This window comes from Ochotona princeps, chromosome 2, assembly GCF_030435755.1.
Source record: "Ochotona princeps isolate mOchPri1 chromosome 2, mOchPri1.hap1, whole genome shotgun sequence".
NCBI classification, from domain to species: domain Eukaryota; kingdom Metazoa; phylum Chordata; class Mammalia; order Lagomorpha; family Ochotonidae; genus Ochotona; species Ochotona princeps.
In genome coordinates, this window is record NC_080833.1 from 34,104,851 (window position 1) to 34,111,420 (window position 6,570).

Here is a 6,570-nt window from a genome sequence, read left to right on the forward strand (position 1 = left end):
ACACAGACCAGCACCCATATGGGATCCCGGCCATGTAAAAGTAAAAATAAATATACTTTTATAGAAAAACAGAAAGAAAGGAAGAAAAAGAAAGAAAAGGAAGAAAGAAAGAAATGTCAGCCAGGAAGGACAGACAGTAAATAAATTGCTTAAACTTAATTTGGCCAAAGATAGGAAGCCAAGGAGGAAGTGCAGTGGCCCTCACCTTTGTCCAGAAGACAGCAGAGGTGAGGGGAGGCCTCTGTCAGGTGGAGGTGTGTATCCTGGAAGGACATCAAGAGCTGAGGACTGTGGGACCCTAGGAAGGATTACAGGAAGCAGCGGGGTGTGCTGGCCCAGGCTGAGGAGAGTGGTCTGAGCCAGGAGGTTTGAGAAATGCCAGCTTGTGCAGCAGGTACAGCCTGGGGCGGGTGAGGGCATCCGGAGAGTGGGGGAAAGAGAAAGAGTGTTCCCTCTGGCATTTGACACTGTTGATGGAAACTCCTTCCAGTCCCTTGTGTGCTGCTTTGGCCCAAGTGCTCAACTCACCCAGGCTGGAGTGCAGAGTAGGTAGGAGCTCTGTGAGGGTTGGGTCCAGGCTGGGTCAAGAAGGAGACATGCGGCCTGGCGCTGTGGCCTAGTGGCTAGGGTCCTCGCCTTGAACGCACCGGGATCCCATATGGGCGCCGGTTCTAATCCCGGCGGCCTTGCTTCCCATCCAGCTCCCTGCTTGTGGCCTGGGAAGGCAGTTGAGGACGGCCCACAGCCTTGGAACACTGTATGCATGTGGGAGACCCGGAGGAGCTCCTGGTTCCTGGCTTTGGATCGGCACAGCACCGACTGTTGCAACCACTTGGGGAGTGAATCATCAGACAGAAGATCTTCCTCTCTATCTCTCCTCCTCTCTGTGTATCTGACTTTGTAGTAAAAATAAATAAGTCTTAAAAAAAAAAAAAGGAGACATGAGTCCCACTCTTTCAGGTTTGCTGTCCCAGTGTGGATGTTCTCCAAGTACGGCTGTAAACTCTTCCTTGTCCCCTCTCAGCCTCCACACAGTCCCTTCCCTGGGCAAATGCCAGTGATGTGAGTGCAGAGGGCTTGTTGGGGGTGCAGGAGGACAGTCCCATCCATTCCCGGGTCACCAGGATCAGGAAGCTTCCTGAGGGAGAGACCTGGAGGCCTAGCTCAGGCTCCAAGGCCCTACTGGGGCTGACTGAAGTTACTGTGTCTGTTGCCGTTCCTGATCAGCCCACATCAAAGGTGCTAGCTCTTGGCCTCTCCTAGATTGTCAGTCCTTGAGGGAACATAGTGGAGGGAACTGGTCATGTGAGCGCATGAGGCTGCCTACTGTGTGTCTAGGGAATGTGGGGAACTCTGGCATCTCTACATCTGCGCAGCCCAGAGGTGGTCTTCCCAGGACTGGGGGTGTGTGGGTATCAGTAACTGCCCCTTACAGGACAGAAAGTGACAGCAGCTTTGAAAACACATTGTTGGTTCCAAGAAGCCCCTAAAACATCCCTCCATTTGGGTTTCAGCATGGCCTGATTGCACACATTCCCCTGTCCACAGCTGCCTACTGAGGCAAATGCCCTTGCCAATGACTTTCCTCTTTTCTTGCCCCGGGATTGCCTGTCTTTTCCAGGGCAAGACACCTGTGGGACATGTGGGTATGTGTGTGTGTGTGTGTACTGGTGGAGTGACCAAAGTCATATCTGTATCTAAAAAGGCAAGGTTAGGGCCTGGCATGGTAGCCTAGAGGCTGAAGTCCTCGACTTGCATGTGCTGAAATCCCATATGGGCGCCGGTTCTAATCCTGGTGGCCCCGCTTCCCATCCAGCTCCCTGCTTGTGGCCTGGGAAATCAGTCAAGGACAGTGCAAAGCCTTGGGATCCTGCACCTGCATAGGAGACTTGGAAGAAGCTCCTGGCTCTCAACTTCAGATCAACTCAGCTCCATTGTGGCCACCTGGAGTATGAACCAGCAGACAGAAAATCTTTCTCCTTTGCTCTGTATACCTGACTTTCCAATAAAAATAAATAAACATAAATAAATCTTCAATTAATGGCCACCCCGCTCATTCTTTTTTTTTTTAAAGATTTATTTATTTTATTACAAAGTCAGATATACAGAGAGGAGGAGAGATAGAGAGGAAGATCTTCTGTCTGATGATTCACTCCCCAAGTGGTTGCAATGGCTGGAGCTGAACTAGTCTGAAGCCAGAACCCAGGAGCTCTTGTGGTTCTCCCATGCAGGTGCAGGGTCCCTAGGCTTTGGACCATCCTCGACTGCTTTCCCAGGGCACAAGCAGAGAGCTGGATGGGAAGTGGAGCTGCTGGGATTAGAACCAGCATCCATATGGGATGCCAGCGCATTCTAGGCAAGGACTTTAGCCTAGCACTGCCAGAGCTAGGCCACTGCATTGGGTCCAACCCCCCTCATTCTTAAGCCTTAAAATCTAGTCACTCCTTTTCTCCTGTATTTTATACTTACTCAAATATGCCCTGTCATTAAATGAACCCTCCATGATTACCATACACAAGGTTGGAGATGGAACGGGCATTTGACTTAGCACTGAAGATACCCCACATGGAGTGCTGGGGTTTGGTTCCCAGCTCTGATGCCTAATTCCAGCTTCCGGCAGATGCAGACCCCAAGAGGCAACGGTGTTCCTGCCACCCATGATGGAGACTTGGACTCTTCCTGGCTTCCGGCTTTGATTCTGATGGGGGAAGTGAAGGGCATTCAGGGAGCATGCCAGTGGTCGGAGTGCTCTCACACTCTCTGTCTCCCAAATAAGTTTTGTAAAATTTAGAACAAATAAAAGCCTCGTAAAATGGACTGATAGATAAGTTTATTTAGTACAAAACATTTGGAAATCCAGAGGTTCTGTCATAAGATGCATTCTGAAGTCTCCTTGTTCACTACAACAGCTCTCATGGTGGAAGCCCAGGGTCCCAACCTTAACAGAGACCACGTGCCCAGCTTGTACCTGGGGCATCAGCCCTCCTTGCACCCCATCCTACTCCATCCACTCGGTCCCATACCCTCCGGCTCCCCTCACACTCCTTCAACAGCTTGTTCTCGCGTGCTGTGGGGTGCCTGCGCCCTGCTCTGATTCTTGCCTGTCCCACAGGGCTCTGTCTGGGCAGTGCTTTCTCTTCCATGGTTTGTTTATACCTCCATTCTACCAATCTCACAGTTTCTCTCCAGCCTGACCCTGGGTCTACACGTCCTCATCCTGCACTCTTTGATGCAGATCTGGTATCCAAGTCTCATCCTGACCCATGCCTCACCCTAGTGAGTCTCTGTGCCTCCAGGGCTCCCTCCTTCCTAACTGCCCCAAGCTCTGCCCAGTGACACAGGCAGGAGACCTGGGCAATATCCTACAACCCCTGCCCTCGCCAGAACGCTCTCCATTGGCCACCTGTCCCCTTAGGCCCTTTTCTCTCTCCCTGGGGCCATTCTACTGAAGGTGGCATCATTCTTGCTGGATAAATTCTTGTTGACACTTTGATCTAGTGTCTTAGTAAACACGTCTCAGGGTTCCACTCCCTCCAATCGGTCTCAACCTATTGCCAGAGAAGTCACTATTCTCACGCTGCCAGAGCATGAATGGTCACACATCAGGATGGTTAGGACAACTTGCAGACCAGTGAGAAGCGCCTCCTGCCATCGGCGAAGATGGAAGTGTGAGCAGAGTTGCCACATTTAGCAAACAAAAATATAGGACATCCTGTTAGACTTGAATTTCAGATCAACAGTGAATATTTATTTTTAAGTATTTATTTATTTTTATCAGAAAGGCAGCTATACAGAGAGAAGAAGAGACAGAGAGAAAGATCTTCCATCTGCTGATTCATTTCCCAAGTGGTGACAATGGCTGGAGCTGAGCTGATGCAAAGCCAGGAACCAGGAGCTTCTTCTGGGTCTCCCACATGGGTGCAGGATCCCAAGGCTTTGGGCCATCCTCCACTGCTTTCCCAGGCCACAAGCAGGGAGCTGGATGGGAAGTGGAGCAGCTGGGACACAAACTAGCACCCATATGGGATCTCAGTGCTTGTAAGTGGAGTATTAGCCAATTGAGCCATTGTGCAACATTCTTATGGTGTGCTTATCAGACTAACTCACAGCCTTCTCCCCTGGGGCAGAGCATGAACAAAGGCAGACAGGTGTAACTCAAGTTGGTGTGCTCCCAGGATTGCCAGCAATTTCATATAGAACTGGGGGAGAGCATTCTAGATATCAAGACAAAGTCTGGAGCGATCATAAAGGCCTTGGATGTTCTATCAACATCAATGAGCTTGGCATTTGTCCCTAGGGCCACCGAAGGTCTTTAAGTGGGATTGGGTTAAGTATGTGTTCAGGGTGGATCACTGGCTGCTAGAGTTGTTGCAGGCAGAGCTGTTCAATCAGCAGCTACTGGTCCCTCAAGTTAGAGCAGAAGCAGCATGCAAAGACCAGAGACACACAGTAAACAGGAGTGACAACAAACCGGCTTTGCAATGAGGACTCGGCAAGGGATGGTGTCTGGGCATCTGGTTTGAGTGGCTGGGAAGAACACAGGGATGGGGGAGGCCATGAACTCAATGTCTGCCATACATACTGAACCAACGCAAGGTGCTGGGAGGAGCTTGAAAAGCTCACCAGGCTGGAGGTGGCCCTATGGGGCTGGCCCTAAGGGCAGTCTGGGCAAGAGAGAGCTGCGGGTCACAGCTGGAAACCGAGGGGGAGGTGAGATCCTGAGAAGCAAGTGGAGAAGCAGAAGCTGGGTCCTGGAGAACCAGCACGTCAGGAACAAGTTGTGGGAAAGAGGCAGCCGGTGGAGAACTGGCAGGTGGGGAAAACAAGAAAGGGGGCGGGAGTTGTCAAACAGCAATATGTGCTGCAGAAAACTCAAGTTATGGAGAACATCGAAACCAAAAAGTAAGGCTAAGTAGTTATAAAAGTAAACATGATCTGCTTTCACCTTGACTGCTGGAGGCATGACCCTGAGCTCTCGCTTGCAAGGGAGGGGTTTCTGAGCCCACAGGAGACCAAACCTAGAGCTCTAGTCTACACCCCCAGACCACTCCCAGAGGGCAGTGCCTGCCCTGGGAAAGTAAGACCTAAACCTGCCTCTTCACTACCTCAAACCAGACTGCCTGCAAGTTCCCTGGGTGCTAAGTGGAAAGAGGGGAGTCTCCCCTGAACTACAAGCAGGCTGCTGCCTGGTGTTACTGAACCAGTGTGCTGTGAACATGTGGTTCTGGTAGATAATTGGACATGGACATACACTGGTGATGGTGGTTCCAGGAGAGCCTTCCCGCGTCAGCAGATCCTTCCCAGGGTTAACCCAGGTCCTGGCACCCCTTCTGTCCTAGTCTTGTCCTTCAAAGAAGACCGCTTCGTAACTGGCTCCCAAAGGTTTGTCCCCACTTGGTTCTAAGATGTCCTGCGCTGCCATTCACCTCTGAAAGCCCCTTTGTTTGGGCTTTGAGAAATCCCCTAACAGGGCACCCCCCACCCTGCCCACAAGGTCTATGTCAGTCCACCTGCCCTGGGCAGTGCTTGTGAAGCTGGCTTTGTTGGTGAAATTTGGTTTCTTTATCTACCAAAGGAACCACAGGGATAAAGATCGATGGAGGGAAAAAAACCCTCACAGTGGGCCAGAGCAATGGCTCAACCGTCTAATTCTCCCTTGCAAGCACTGACATCCCATGTGGGTGCCAGTTTGCGTCCTGGCTGCCGCACCTCCTGTCCAGCTCCCTGTTTACGGCCTGGGAAAGCAATGGAGGATGGCCCAAGCCTTTGGGACCCTGCACCTGTGTGGGAGACTCAGGGAGAGCTCCTGGCTTCTGGTTTCAGATTGGCTTAGCTCTGGCTGTGTAGCTATTTGGGGAGTGAACCAGTGGAAGGAAGATTTTTCTCTGTTTCTCCTTCTCTCTGTAGAACTGCCAATCTTGAGAAAAGAAAAACACACTATGTGTAGCCTCTAGCCAGCCTTCTCCTGTAGTCTCTTAGCTTCTCCTCCCCCGGGGAGAGACATGAGCAGATGTTAAACTCGGGCTTAAATCCCAAATCCATGCTCTTGAATACCCCAGCCCTGTACCACAGAAACCCCCAGTAAGCAGCTATGCCACACCTGATGCACAGGTCTGAACTCAGACGCTTTGATTTTTATTGATTTATTTTAACATATTTCTTGGAAAGGCAGATTTACAGAGAGAAGGAAAAGACGGGAAGATAAAGATCTTCCATGCTATAGAACACCCTTGGAACTGACAGTTGGACTGGCCGCAGAACCCCAAAACTGAGTCTGATGACTTGATAGACAGCTGGTCGGTCACGGACACCAGGGGAATGGAAGAAGGCAGGCATTTATTGCAAAGTGCAGGGCCAGGAGCCAGGTGGCTAGAACTCAGTTCCTGGACTCCCCGAGAGACTGAGGGCAGCGAACCTTTCAGCTCAATGGTGAGGACGCAGACGCACGATCCACTTCCTTGTGGGCCTCTGTGGAGTCACAATGCAAGTGACTCTCCTCTGACGGCACACTGACTGGGGCCAGTGTGTTTTCTTTGGGATGGCAGAGGTGGGCTCCAGTCTGTCTTCATT